The following is a 15,197-nucleotide window of genomic DNA, read 5'->3' as shown; positions in this document are numbered from 1 at the left end:
TAAATGTGAACGTGAAAACTTCCTCCAGGGGACGCAGACATCTAAAAAGTTCTCAATGTATCCAATTTGTCATTTGATATATTTACTGACAAGAAAAATGAGGGACTGAATATACAAACAGACCATGCCTGATCATATGTATAAAGACAGAACTCAGACCACAACCGGTAGCTGCCCACCCAGGAAACCAATCCCCTATCTACAGTAAACAGCCAGGAGGCCAGCCAGGCTAGCACATCAGACAGGAAGCCAGACTGCTCTCTCTCCACAACCCAGAAACTATACCACAACTCTGTCCCACGTGGCCAGGACTTGACTCAAAACTGACAGCCACCCTAATTTTGGCCCCTATTTCCAGTTAGGATAATTCAGACAAAGCCAAATACGCCCCTAACCAATCACATAGGACACCCCACTTCTGCACAGCCGCCTCCAGCCCCCACAACAGCCTCCACTGGGAGTCGTTCTTTTCCATCCTGAAGCTTCCCCACTCCTCATCCGCCACTCACTTGCATGTCAGTCTCTGCCACACGCAAGTGACAGTGCTGACTCCCTTGCCACAGCAGCACTGAGAAAGTTGCCTCTGCCTGTCTCATGTGGGCGTCCTTCCTTTGTTTCCCTCGAAGAATAAGTCTTCAATGAGGGGCTTCTCTCTATATGGCCAAGCTATACAATTCAGAAGCCCAGCATGGCAATTCCAAGCCTGGAAAGACCATACACCCCTCAGGTCCTCTTTCCACAAAACACAGCTTCCTTGAGTTCTTCAGTCACTCCCCACCAACCAGGGAAGGAACCACGTGTTATGGAAAGATCAAGGGCCTTGAAGTCAAACTTCTGAGTTCATCAAGTACTTCATCTTCCCACTTAACAAATTACATGGCCTTGGCCATGCGTGGTGGCTCACACCTGTAATCCCAGCACCTTGGGAGGCCGAGTTGGGCAGATCACCCAAGGTTGGGAGTTCAAGACCAGCCTAACCAACATGGAAAAACCCCGTCCCTACTAAAAATATGAAATCAGCCTGGTGTGGTGGCGCATGCCTGTCATCCCAGCTACTCGGGAGGCTGAGGCAGGAGAATCACTTGAACCTGGGAAGCAGAGGTTGTGGTGAGCCGAGATCACACCATTGCACTCCAGCCTGGACAAGAAGAGCAAAACTCTGTCTCAAAAACAAACAAACAAACAAACAAAAACGAACAACAACAACAACAACAAAACAAATGACGTGACCTTGAACAATTTCCTTAACTTGTCTAAGCCTCTATCTTCATCTTCAATAAAATAATTTTACTTCCAAGATTGCATTAAATGGAATCCCACATGTAAAACAGCTGACAAATATTAGGGACCCAACAGCTGTGTGCTCCTACTGCCACCCCACTTTACCCCAAGGGAGAAGCGCAAGATGTCCAGAAAAAGCCTGTTGATCCCTACACCTCAGCATCTTGTGTTCACACAAGGCGCAGTGGGATCCAGACTTACCCGGGTCGCCCAAATACAAGCCACGTTTTGATTTTTCAACTTAGGTACACATGGCTTCTAACGTTCACCATATATGATCCATAATTTAGAAGAGATTTTCCTACACTACCCCGTGGTTCTATTTTAGCAGACTCAGATGTGCCATAATACCTCACTCTCTTAAATCCTCTTCAGTATCAAAAACAAAACTTTAATCTGTAACACAGTTATCAGCAGTGAAAGTGGAAATGGTACCTATGAGTCAAAATGACCCTCTGCCCTGCCCTGCCCCACCCTACAAAAAGCTGTTCAGGAGGATTTGGGCTGCTTATGAGAATGCTGTCTGTATTCCCAGGGACAGACAAATGCCTACCCTGGTTAGAAGCTGCACTGCTCAGCCTCCAGGGTAGAAATCTCCCCACACCCTCTACCCAAGGAGAAGAGAAGCAAATGGGGTGGCCAGGCTCCAGGACGTGGACTGTTTAGTGTGGTTTCTGCAGACTGTTTTTTTGTTTTTTTTTTTGTTGTTGTTGAGACAGAGTCTCGCTCTGCCGCCCAGGCTGGAGTGCAGTGGCCGGATCTCAGCTCACTGCAAGCTCCGCCTCCCGGGTTCACGCCATTCTCCTGCCTCAGCCTCCCGAGTAGCTGGGACTATAGGCGCCCGCCACCTCGCCCGGCTAGTTTTTTGTATTTTTAAAGTAGAGACGGGGTTTCACCATGTCAGCCAGGATGGTCTCGATCTCCTGACCTCGTGATCCACCCGTCTCGGCCTCCCAAAGTGCTGGGATTACAGGCTTGAGCCACCGCGCCCGGCAGTTTCTGCAGACTGTTTAGTGTGGTTTTGCAGGCCACCCAAGTGGCCAAGGTCCTACGGCTGCTGTAGGGTCTCTTCCCTAGGATGAGACAGCCCAGCCATTCTCCTTCCCTTTTTTTTTTTTTTTTTTTTTTGAGATGGAGTCTCACTCTGTCACCCAAGCTGGAGTGCAATGGTGCAATCTCACCTCACTGCCACCTCTGCCTCCCAGGTTCAAACAATTCTCCTGCCTCAGCCTCCCAAGTACCTGAGATTACAGGCACCCACCACCACACCCAGCTAATTTTTATATTTTTAATAGAGACGAAGTTTCAACTTGTTGGCCAGGCTGCTCTCGAACTCCTGACCTCAGGCGATCCACCTGCCTCGGCCTCCCAAAGTGCTGGGATTACAGGCATGAGCCACTGCATCTGGCTGAGTCAGCCCAGCCATCCTGACTTTTTGTTCTGGCAAAATTACTCTCTTCCACGTCTACCTTCCAAGTAGCTAAATCAGAGTTCTGGCCTTGGGGCAGGCTTGAAGAATCCCTGTTTTTTGGTCCTCAAGAGGTCCTACCAGCGTCTGGGACAATTCCAAAACTTGTGTTCTTAAAGAGGAAAGAAACCTCACATATATGGCTCTCGCAGAGCTCAGGCAGAGCTCAGGCAAGGCTTGGGAGGCGGCCCTAAGGTTTGGGTGTGCCATCTATGATAACAGCTAAGAGATCTGAAGCCAGCTGTCTGGGTTCAAACCTCAATTCCAACAGCGCTGGCTGTGTGATGTTAGACAACGTCCCCAGCCTCTCTGTGGTTCCGTTTCCTCACTGTAAAAGGGCCACAATAATAGAGCTGCTCTCAAAGTTAAGTGAATTCGTGCATATAAGGTATTCAGAACAATGCTTGGCACATGGGGGAGTTCAATAAACACGTAATGAACAGAGTAACTTAGCAATTAGTAAATATATTCATGCAGGCCAGGCACGGTGGCTCACGCCTGTAATTCCAAAACTTTGGGAGGCTGAGGCGAGAGGATCACTTGAGCCCAGGAGTTTGAGACTAGCATGGGCAACACAGCAATATTCCATCTCTAAAAATGTGTTTCTGTAACATATATGTATATATACAATCATATATTCACAGTGTATTTATAATACACAAAATAGCGGAATACAGACTTACCTATTCACAATGGTTACTTCTAGAGAAGGGGAAATGCAAATTTCAGCTTTTTATGCTACACATATATTCTTGTATCATCTGAAATATTTAAGCAAATTGTATATATAAATTTGCCCCAAAACACATAGCAGAACAATGTAGTTTTGACTCAAAAATCTTCAAATCATGATGGAATTGTTCTGTGAAAGTTATAGAGATGAAAATCTCCCTCCAGCCTAAATGCTCTTTCATATGAACTATATTACAGACACCAATGCAGACGCCCCAATCCTTTCCCCACTGTCATAAGAATTTTTCAGTGAACTGCATTCCCCTTTACAAACTAGATGATAGTTAGAGTTACCAGGCAAGAACGTGGATCCAGTTCTGCTTTTTCAAAGCCCAATGTTCCTCACATAATAGCAATGCATTCTTCAACGGGTCCACTGCCCCCAACACCTGACCTCTCTGTTGTACACAACTCAGCAAGGCCTGGGAGAAAACAGGTGGAAATTTAACTTAGTAACAACACATCCCGCCTGATTCCTCTGCTCGGCTAGTTCTCAAGTCATCTTTTTCTAAGCTTTCATTCGGCTCTACCACATGTACCTAGGCTGGGTAAAATACTTTACCAGGTTTTTTTTTTTTTTTTTTTTTTGAGACAGAGTTTCACTCTCTAGCCCAGGCTGGAGTGCAGTGACACCATCTCGGCTCACTGAAACCTCCACCTCCCGGGTTCAAACGATTCTCCTGCTTCAGTCTCTCAAGTAACTGGGACGACAGGCACACCCAGGACTACCACCACACCCAGCTAATTTTTGTATTTTTAGTAAAGATGGGGTTTCACCATATTGGCCAGGCTGGTCTCAAACTCCTGACCTCATGATCCGCCCGCCTTGGCCTCCCAAAGTGCTGGAATTACAGGTGTGAGTCACTGCACCTGGCCTACTTTACCAGTTTTATTCCTGAATTAAACCTGTTATTACTATCAATAATGTCAATCAGTGCCATTTCATTCACCGTATGACACACACACACAAAGCACTCCATACTCACTCCACCTATCTGCTTTTCTGCAATGGCCACAGTGTTCCCCATCTTACATGAGAGGCACAGACAAAGACAACGACTTCTCCAAGGTTTTGTAATTCACAATCAGTGGCAGAACCAACATGCCCAACCACGTCTGGCCAAGGCCTGTGTTTCAGCCACCCCATCTGGTTGCTGCCCCTAAGGCTCAATGGGCAAGTAACAGATCACTCCGATTGCAGAGGCTTCAGATATGCCCTCCGCCATGGTACAATGGATGGTTCGCTCTCAGCAGGGGAGGCAGGGGTGGGAATCAGCACACAGTTCTGCTAGGTTTCTCATGCAGGGCAAAGACTATGTATTTTGTGCCTTGCTTTGCAGGTGAAATGTCTCCTGCCCCCTGTACAACACCTTTCTTTGTCTTCTCCACATAAAAGTACAACTGAGTTCCTCAGGGGAAGGCAGTGATCACTGCCCTGTGCCACACCTGACTGATGTCCAAACAAGTGGACACACAGGCTCTTCTCTTATGGCCCAGGTTGCTCCCATCTGCTAAGCATCAAAAACTACACACAGGATTCGCAGAACATGAATGACATGGAGGTGACCGCTTTATCTCTGTTGAAAACTTACTGCACTCTCTTAAAAAAGGGAATTCAGGAGAAACTGAACATTTGAGGCTGGCTGGCTGTAATCTTCAGCTGCTGAGAAAGCCTCAGCTTCTCGGTTCCACTGTGGAAATCCAACTCCTCCCTCAAAGTCTAACTCAAGTACACCTCCTCTGCGGTGCCTGCCCCTTCCTCCCTTTCACAAGCACGTGTTCCCTCTGCAGCCCCAGAGCATTCTATCGCCACGTCTGGAGCCACGCTGTCCCAGCCTACAGCCAGCTCAGTGCACAGCTGCGTCTCCCTGTGTTGTACCTGCAGGCCCCACCTGGGCTGGAAGGCTGCCTCCTTCTCCTCCACACAGAGGCCGCACTCAGGAACTACTGAATGAGGGAGGGAGTGGATGAGCAAGATCAGCCAAGGGCTACAGGGAGTGACCTGCAGCTCCCAGCAGGAACAGCCCCTGCCCTGCCAATCCGGAGGTGCTGGCTCTGTTCTCAGCAGGGCCGCTAAAAGCTCCGTTATAACAGCTCTAGGCCTCAACGTCAACTTGGTGTCAGGCCCTAGAGACACCGAAACTCCTAACAAATAAAGAGGCCACGTATGCAGCATGCTGGTTAAAAGCACAGGCTTCGGAGTCAGAGCTTGAATTCCGCTTATTATGTGACCTTGAGCAAGTTACTCAATGCGTCAGTCTCATTTTATCACCGGCAAAATGAGGACATTATCTGCCACACAGTGTTGCTGAAAAAGTAAGTGAGGTGACAGACTCAAAGTGCTTGGCACTTACCTACTCTTACTGGTTTATTACAAAGAAGAGAACACGGGAACAGCCAAATGCAAGAGATGCACAGGGCACACCACGGAGCAGAGACGTCGGGGCTCCCATGCCATCCCTGGAAGTGCCACCTCCCCAGCACCAAATGAGTTCACCAAACCAGAAGCTCCCCAAACCCAGTATTTAGAGGGTTTTATGGAGTTTTCATAACATCAACATGATTAAGTCATTGGCTACCCGTGACTAGCTCAATCTCCAGCCTGTCTCGTCTCCCCTCCCAGAGGTAGGGGTGGGGCTGACATGTCCAACTCTATACTCATGACTCATCTTTCTGGCAACCAGCCCTGATCCTGAACCTGTCTAGGGGCCGAAGCCACCTGTCATCTCATTATCACACAAAAGACACTCCTATCACCCCAGAGATTCCAAAAGTCTTAGAAGCTCTTGTGTCAGGTCTTGAAACCTAAGACCAAATATTATAACCAATGATGTTCCTATCACTCAGGAAATTACAAGGGTTTTAGAAGCTCTGGGCCAAAAACCAGGAAGAATACTAAATATATACACTATTGTACTATGTATCCCACTATCACAATAAATTTTTTTGAGACAGAGTCTACCTCTGTTGCCCAGGTTGGAGTGCAGTGGTGTGATCTCAGCTTATGGTGCGATCTCAGATCACTGCAACCTCCACCTCTCAGGTTCAAGCAATTCTTGTGCCTCATCCTACTGAGTAGCTGGAACTACAGGTGTGCAACACTACAACTGACTAATTTTTGTATTTTTTAGTAGAGACGGGGTTTCACTGTGTTGGCCAGGCTGGCCTTCAACTTCTGGCCTCAAGTGATCTGCCCGCCTCGGCCTCCCAAAAATCTGGGATAAGTCACGAGCCACCGTGCCTGGCCTCACTATCACAATGATTATACTGAGAGGATGGGGGAGAAAAACATGGGCAACAGGAGGAGCGGGGAAGGTAAGCAGCCTGAATCCTTGCCTTCCATAGTAGGACATCTCCCTGTCTTTCACACAATCTGGAAGAACGAGCTAAAACATAAACACAGTAACCTCCAAGGAGCAGGGATCAGAGTGGAGAAGGGTAAGGTAGGAGATTGCTGGGTTTTGTCCTAAGCCTTCTTAATTTCTGACTCTTAGAGCTGTAGGCCTGTACAACTTTGCTAAAAATGAGTATTTACCTGTAATCCCAGCACTTTGGGAAGTCAAGGTGGGCGGATCACGAGGTCAGGAGATAAGACCATCCTGGCTAACACGGTGAAACCCCATCTCTACTAAAAATACAAAATATTAGCCCAGCGTGGTGGCAGGCGCCTGTAGTCCCAGCTACTCAGGAGGCTGAGGCAGGAGAATGGTGTGAACCCAGGAGGCAGAGCTTGCAGTGAGCTGAGACTATGCCACTGCACTCCAGCCTGGGCGACAGAGCGAGACTCCATCTCAAAAAAAAAAAAAAAAAAAAGAATATTTAGTTTTTAAACAAAATCTGATACTTGACCAACAACAATAGTATATTAAGTGATATGGTTTTTTGGGTTTTTTTGTTTGAGAGAGGGTCTTGCTCTGTTGCCCGGGCTGGAGTACGGTGGTGTAATTCTAACTTACTACAGCCTCAAATTATTGGGATCAGGTGATCAACCTCTCGAGCAGCTAGAACCACAGGTGTGCACCACCATGCCCAGCATTCTTTATTTCTTTTTTTTTTTTTTTTGGTAGAGGTGGAGGTCTCACTATGTTGTTGGTCTTAAACTGCTGACCTCAGTGGATCCTACTGCCTCAGCATCCCTAAGTTCTGGGATTACAGGTGTGAGCCACCACACCAGGCCAAAGTGGTGTATTCTAAAATTTTTTGGAATCCAACCACTTTGAAAAAGTATGGAGAGCTATAAATCATCTCCTCATAAACACACATGGATGCATATACACAAAATTGTTGCACAGGATTTTGGGGACTTCATAAAGTTCTGAAAGCCAGGTTAAAAACCTTAGGATTATAGATTCTGGTTTCTTTTTTCTTTTCTTTTCTTTTTTTTTTTTTTTTTTGAGACAGAATCTTGCTTTGTCGTTCAGGCTGGAGTGCAGTGGTGTGATCTCCGCTCACTGCAAGCTCTGCCTCCCAGATTCACGCCATTCTCCTGCCTCAGCCTCCCGAGTACCTGGGACTACAGGCGCCCGCCACCATGCCCAGCTAATTTTTTCTATTTTTAGTAGAGGCAGGGTTTCACCATAGCCAGGATGGTCTCAATCTCCTGACCTTGTGATCCACCCTCCTCGGTCTCCCAAAGTCTGGGATTACAGGCATGAGCCACCGCGCCCGGCCCTAGATTCTGGTTTATTAAAGGAAATGCATTTCAAGTCAGAGTTTGTCATTTATTGCACAGGAAAATAAAAACTTCGTTAAGAAAATGAAAAACACCCACATGATAAAATGAGGTCCTACTTGGTTTTAAACTACTTGGTGACCACCATCAGTTGTTTGCTTGACCACAGGATGCACCTAATTCCTAACTATTAATAAAGGTACAAACATTGTTTATTGGGCTTTTGGCTTCAGCCTTGAAACAATCAGATTCTCTCAAACTCAGGAATGTGAATCGCTGTTGGGTTGATGCAGCTGCTTCCATTCTAGAAATGGACCTGGAATCATGTACTTTTCGCCCATGAAGAGTCCTTTGTGTAAAACTTGAAAAGGGAAGGTCCCAAATTCCCCATATGGTGTTTCTTCCAGTAGAGGAATTACTCTAATGACTTCTTAGCAAAACTTACATGATCAGGGCAGGTCATCAAAATACTCCAGAAAACAAAGTTTTAGGTCCGTTTCTAACGGACCTGTCTCCACAGCTATCAGTCTCACCAACAGCCTCACATCAAGTCAGAGGAACAGTTTTTTCATTTAAGAAGGATCTTCATGGCTGGGTGTGGTCGCTCACGCCTGTAATCCCAGCACTTTGGGAGGCCAAGGTGGGCGGATCACGAGGTCAGGAGTTTGTGACCAGCCTGGCCAACATACAGAAACCCCGTCTGTACTAATAATACAAAAATTAGCCAGGCTTGGTGGCACGTGCCTGTGGTCCCAGCTACTCAGGAGGCTGAGGCAGGAGAACTGCTTGAACCCGGGAGGTGGAAGTTGTGGTGAGCCAAGACTGCACCACTACACTTCAGCCCGGGCAAGAGAATGAGACTCCGTCTCAAAAAAAAAAAAAAAAAAAAAAAAAAAAAAAAAAAAAAAAAGAAGGATCTTCATGTTCCTGCCAATTTGCAAAAAAAAAAAAAAAAAAAAGATTCATATCTGTTAACCAGAGGCAATAAAAAGCACCTCCCAGGCTGCTGTAGTAAGTGGATCGGTAACTGTGGTGGGAGATTCCAACCCCTGAGACCTGTGACTATGTCATGCAGCAAAAGGGCTTTGCCACAGGCCTTAGGAAGAGTATCCTGGGCTATCCAGGGAGGTCCAATCTAATCCCATGCCTGTAATCTCCGCACTTTGGGAGGCTAAGGCAGGCGGATCACGAGATCAAGAGATGGAGACCATCCTGGCTAAAATGGTGAAATCCCATCTCTACTAAAAATACAAAAATTAGTCGGGCATCATGGCGGGCACCTGTAGTCTCAGCTACTCAGGAGGCTGAAGCAGGAGAATCACTTGAACCTGGGAGGTAGAGGTTGCAGTGAGCTGAGATCACGCTACTGCACTCCAGCCTGGGCAACAGTGCGAGACTCCATCTCAAAAAAATATTTTAAAATAGGGAATAGAACTTTCTCCGAGTGCAAGAAGAGAAATGCACACAGGGGAACTGGAGAGCCTGACCAGGTCCCTGGGTTAGCTAGTCCTGAGCTGATGGGACCATGTGCAAAGACCAGATAGAGGCCTCAGGAGCTGAGGGCAGCTCCCAACAGATGGACAGCAAGGGAACAGACACCTCAGTCCTGCAACCACAAGGAACTATATTTGGCCAAAAGCACTTGGAAACAATTCTCCAGTGAGGAATGCAGCCCAGCCAACATGCTGATTTTTGCCCAGTGACATCCACGTCAGCCTTCTGCCCCATAGAACTGTGAGATGATACAATTTCAATTGTTTTAAGTCACTAAATTTGTGGAAATGTGGTAAAGCAACAGAAATGAATACAGTGATTCACGTGGAAACCCCTAGAAGAGTGTCTGGCACAGTGTTGACACCTGACAAGCGTTTCCTGATTTCCTTACATCGCAAGGCAGGGCTGGCCACACTCCATCCAAAACAATAGATGATAGACTTGTTCTGACAAAAAAGATTCAGTGAATTATAAATGGCCCAGAACACCTACAAATTTTAGGTTTCAGGTAAGTGATTGCCTTTCTTTTCACTTAGAAGCCTCCCAATGCTCATCTTACTGATAAACTCTAAGTACCAGGCAGGAGACTAAACACCAGACAAACCCAGCCCCAGATGCCCCGAGGGAGCCCGTCCCAGCACTCACTCCGCTGCACTGAAATGATGTCCATGTCAGTTTATCCCACTAGACCAAGAACTCCAGCTCTCCATGTGTGAGTCACCAGTGCTGCCTCCGCATCTCTGCTTCTAGGATGGTGCTTCTGCACTTCACAGGAAATCTGTATCAATGTTTGTCAACACTATGTATGACAGTGTCACTTAATATCTGCACAGAAAACATCAATTCTTTGAGGACCAGGGCTGAGTTTATTAGCCTTTGTAATCCCACTGCCACTGTCTGAGACATCAGAGGCACTCGGTAGTAGTTGGTGAAGAGAAAGAAAAGGCAGAGGAGAGAGAGGAAAGCAGGACCAACACCGCAGACACAGATTCGGAGGTGGCTGGAGGAGAGGCAGGACAGAGAAACTTCCTGGATGCTGGAAAGGGGTTCACTGTGATACCTGCTGCTGGATTTCAAATGTCAAAGGTGACGCTTTGCTGACCTTGACCTCTGACTGCCCTTTAGCTTTCCCAACCTCAACACAGGGCACTTAGAAACTGAGATGTCAAGAAATTATGCTTCATTGAACCATGGGAATGTTATTTACATGGACGTTCATTATTGCATTTTTTACATGGGAATGTAAATAATTGAAGAGATTGTTAAAGACTAAATCATGCACATTCAATAACTTTGTAAAATATTAATGATAACTGAAACACAAATTTTGATGTTCCCCAAAAATGCTAAGATATAAAACAATACTGGCCAATTAAAGATAGAAAACAATCCTAATGAAGCTCCCCGACAGACACATTAAAACTTCTCTGTACATTAAACATTTGGGATTTCAAAGGAAAACCCAGATTCATTCCATTCTTAATACGACGTTTAAAAAAAAAATCTTAGGTAATACAATATTTCATTTAAAATTTACAAAATTCCATTACATTCATAATTTCATTTGATCCCCAAACAATCTCCTGAGTTAGGCAGAACAGGTATTACTAACAACTAACTCCATTTTACAGGTAAGGGAAATGAAGTTCAGCAAGTACTTGGGCTTAACAAAAGCTTTAATAGGGCCACATATCGAAACCAAATCCTCTGCTCAAAAGAACTAGAATAAGTTATCTTTTACATATTATTCATACTTATATCCTGTCAATATCCAAAAATGTTTTGAGGTAGCCTGCAATAATAGACACCTATCCAATAAAAACATTAAAATGAAAAACGGGGAAAAAAACAGCAGGTGATATGGGAGGCAGACGAAGGTAGATAGCAAAGGCTGAGACTTATAATCTAACAAAACTTCATCTCTGACCTTCCAGTTCCAGGGAGATAACGCTAAAGGAAACAAGATGGTTTATAGGCTCAAAATCTGACAAAAGAGAGGTTGCATCAGTTCTTAACTCTGAAACACTCCTAGCAGCCACAGCAAATCTCTAGGACAACATACCAATGGCATCAAAGCAAGAGTATACTTCAGTGATAGAGTGAATTAAGTTCCCTGTTTGGGACCCAGGCCAGGGCTAGAGAAAAGAACTCTGAAATGTAGAGCTCAGAAATACATCCTCTGTCGGCCACAGGCAGTGGCTCACACCTGTAATCCCCAGCACTCTGGAAGGCTGAGGCAGGCAGATCACGAAGTCGGGAGATGGAGACCATCCTGGCTAGCACAGTGAAATCCTGTTTCTACTGAAAATACAAAAAATTAGCCGGGCGTGGTGGCAGGCGCCTATAGTCCCAGCTGCTTGGGAGGCTGAGGTAGGAGAATGGAGTGAACCCAGGAGGTGGAGCTTGCAGTGAGCCGAGATCCTGCCTCTGCACTCCAGCCTGGGCAACAGAGCAAAACTCCGTCTCAAAAAAAAAAAAAAAAAAAAAAAAAAAAACATATATATATACCTTCTGTCTTCTCCATACCCATGTGTCCCCTTCCGTGAGAGACTTCCTTTCATTTAAACCATATAAAAATCAAGCCTACTCTAAATGAAAAATACCTCGACACAGAAGCAGCATTAACTAGTTAAGTTTTATTAAGACATTAATAAAATCTAGAAAACCATAAAGAAAATCTGGTCGCGTTTTGACGCCCTCTCCTAAGATCAGATTCCCCAAAAGAACAAAGTGCATGGGGCATATAACAAAGATCTTTTCCTAAACTAAGATAAGAATGCAAATCAAAATAAAGGCAAAATCCTACTGAGCGAAGCAAAAATTGTAATTCAGTAGCTCAAGACTTGACCAAATGGCTATTTTTAATCCCTATAATCATCCAAATAACTAGGAATAGCAGAGAAAATTGTGTCTCCTTTCTACAGAGACACGTGGCTTTAAGAAACTCAAGCACATCAAATTCCCACCTTACCAAACAGATAAATTGGAAAGGAGCTTAGTATTTTATTTTTAAATTATTTATTTACCTTTTTATTTTTTAGAGAAAGGGTTTCACTCCGTCACACAGACTGGAGTGCAGTGGCATGATTATAGCTCACTGCAGCTTCTAATCGGGCTCAAGTGATCCTCGCTCCTCAGCCTCCCAAAGCGCTGGCATTACAGGTGTAAACCACAGCACCCGGCCTGACTCTTTTAAAGAATTAATTAGCATATTCCTTAGAATTGTAACTCCTTTATAGGTCATTCAACATGTGATGCAATTTTTTACAAGTGGTTTTTTTTTTTTTTTTTTTTGAGATGGAGTCTCACTCTGTCACCCAGGGTGGAGTGCAGTGGTGCAATCTCGGCTCACTGCAACCTCCACCTCCCGGGTTCAAGTGATTCTCCTGCCTCAGCCTCCCGAGTAGCTGAGACTACAGGTGTGTGCCGCCACATTCAGCTAATTTTTTGTATTTTTAGTGGAGACAGTGTTTCACCATATTACCCAGGATGGTCTCCATCATCTAACCTCGTGATCTGCCTGCCTTGCCCTCCCAAAGTGTTGGGATTATAGGTGTGAGCCACCACATCCGGCCACAAGTGGTAATTTTCAACTATGCTTCAAACCATTACACAAAGCCAAGTACATCTACTCAAGGCACTCTCAAGTTTCCATTTACTCCCATTTTACTCGACAAAATAAAATGTTAAATTGGAACATATTTCACACGACACTTAAAAGATCAACAAAATGCTCCTGAAAAGTTCGGAGCTCAACAACTCCATTAATGAGAAAAAAAAAAAAAAACACCAACTGGATATAGGGAAGATGCTGCACATAAAACACAATTGTGAAGAATATGCAAGATATTGCCAAAAAGCTGCTTAAGGTTTCATCATAGATACTTGTCCTTAACTCTGAGATAAAGTATATACTCATGTAACTAAACTCGTTTAAAAGCAAACAAAGGGGAAGAAGAAAAAGAACTTCCACTTTAGAATCCACATTTTCAAAGGCCTCCATTATTTACACCATTGCGGGGAAGAGAATTTTTCTCTGCTATATTTGCTTGAAAGAATTAAAGGTGTAGGGCAAAAATTCTTGGGAATTATTCAGTTTACGATCCTCAAAAGTGAGAAAAATGAAGCCCAGAAGTGAAGGCCTTCCAGGAGAATTCCAGAGCCGGAGGTAGACCCAGTACATTGTTTTTGTTTTTAGAGGAAGTCTCACTCTATGGCCCAGGCTGGGGTGCAGTGCAGTTATTTCACTCACTGCAACCTCCGCCTCCTGGGTTCAAGCTGTTCTCCTGCCTCAGCCTCCTGAGGAGCTGCGATTACAGGCGCCCACCACCACGCCCAACTAATTTTTGTATTTTTAGTAGAGACAGGGTTTCATCATGTTGGCCAGGTTGGTCTCCAACTCCTGACCTCAAGTGATCCGCCTGCCTAGACCTCCCAAAGTCCTCGGATTACAGGCGTGAGCCACCGCACCCGGCCAACCTGGTAAGTTTTAATCAAGTATTCTGAACTATGCAACAAACACTAGGAAGTAATAGAAAAAAAAATTAATCTAAAAACCCTCTGGAGAGTCAAAGAATCGCAGATTTAAAATAGCATGAATACTTGGATTCATGGTATTGAAAAAGGACCTCGCATTTACCCGTATGTACAAACTGCCTGCGCACTTCTATCAGAGCATTTTTCAAGCTGTGCTACAGTTAACTATGTACTGCCCAAAGCCAATCTGTCCCTGCGGATCGTAAGCTCTTAAAGACCAGGACTTCAGGAGAACAAGCAAAACTTCAGAGAGAAGAGAGCCACCGAAACAGAGTTCATAGCAATGGGTCGGCAGGAGCTGATGACTGGAGGTGCGCGGTAGCCTTGGGGTCTGGGATAGCGGAGGGCAGAGAAGGCAAAAGGGCCTGCATGACACGCTACAGGGCTAGGAGCCACAGCTGCGGTCATTAGTTCAGTTTTGTCTTGTATGCCTGTTACTTATACACCATCTCTTGTTCAGAAAGAACTTCAGGTTGAGTATTTGGACTCCTTGAGCCTTCTGCTGTTTGTCTCCGCGACGGTTAACACTCTTAAAAGGGGAAAACTGTCCAGTTCGATTTTGCTTCCCGGGACATTACAGGTTTTTCATAAGTTTGATGAAAGCATTCACTAAGGAGTGATTCCACTTTCTTTGGTGGCTGAGAAATACAGCGTCTGAGGGGCAGCATCAGGTCTTCCCATCAAGCTGAGGTCGGAGTCTCCCCACCCAAGGACCTTACCCTCGCTCTCCCCTCATAAATCTGACCTCTAACTGTAACTGCCTTGGTCTCATTCCATGGGTGTGGATGCTCCTGCTTGAAACGCATTTTCCAGCCCGCCAAATTCTTGGGAGAGTTTCTTCCACTCTCCAAGCGCTGAGAGCTACAAAGTTCAATCTGGCTTTACAGATTTTTTTTTTTCTTCCCATTACTAACGGAAAAAATCAAGAAGCGCCGGGCAGAAGCGCCCTGCTCCCGCCAATAAGAGCCCAGCCCGGGGCCAGAGCAGGAAGTGCAGCGGTGGGACGCGCGGCGA

At 45.5% G+C, this 15,197-nt stretch overlaps 1 protein-coding gene and 1 long non-coding RNA gene across 2 annotated transcripts in view; both read right to left on the bottom strand.

The window, feature by feature from the left end:
- LOC141407563 (uncharacterized) overlaps positions 1-10,500 on the bottom strand; it is a 40,827-nt gene extending 30,327 nt beyond the window's left edge. Inside the window, exon 1 of the long non-coding RNA XR_012417089.1 lies at positions 10,293-10,500. This is a non-coding gene — a long non-coding RNA (uncharacterized lncRNA). The remainder of the gene's footprint in view (positions 1-10,292) is intronic.
- Positions 1-15,197, bottom strand: part of LOC135964672 (SH3 domain and tetratricopeptide repeat-containing protein 1) — a 160,055-nt gene that overhangs the window by 38,828 nt on the left and 106,030 nt on the right. The gene's annotated exons all lie outside the window — the stretch shown is intronic.

This window comes from Macaca fascicularis, chromosome 8 (genome assembly GCF_037993035.2).
Source record: "Macaca fascicularis isolate 582-1 chromosome 8, T2T-MFA8v1.1".
Classification (NCBI taxonomy): Eukaryota; Metazoa; Chordata; class Mammalia; order Primates; family Cercopithecidae; genus Macaca; species Macaca fascicularis.
The sequence above is the reverse complement of the archived record's forward strand: the minus strand, read 5'-3'. Positions and strand labels throughout refer to the sequence as shown.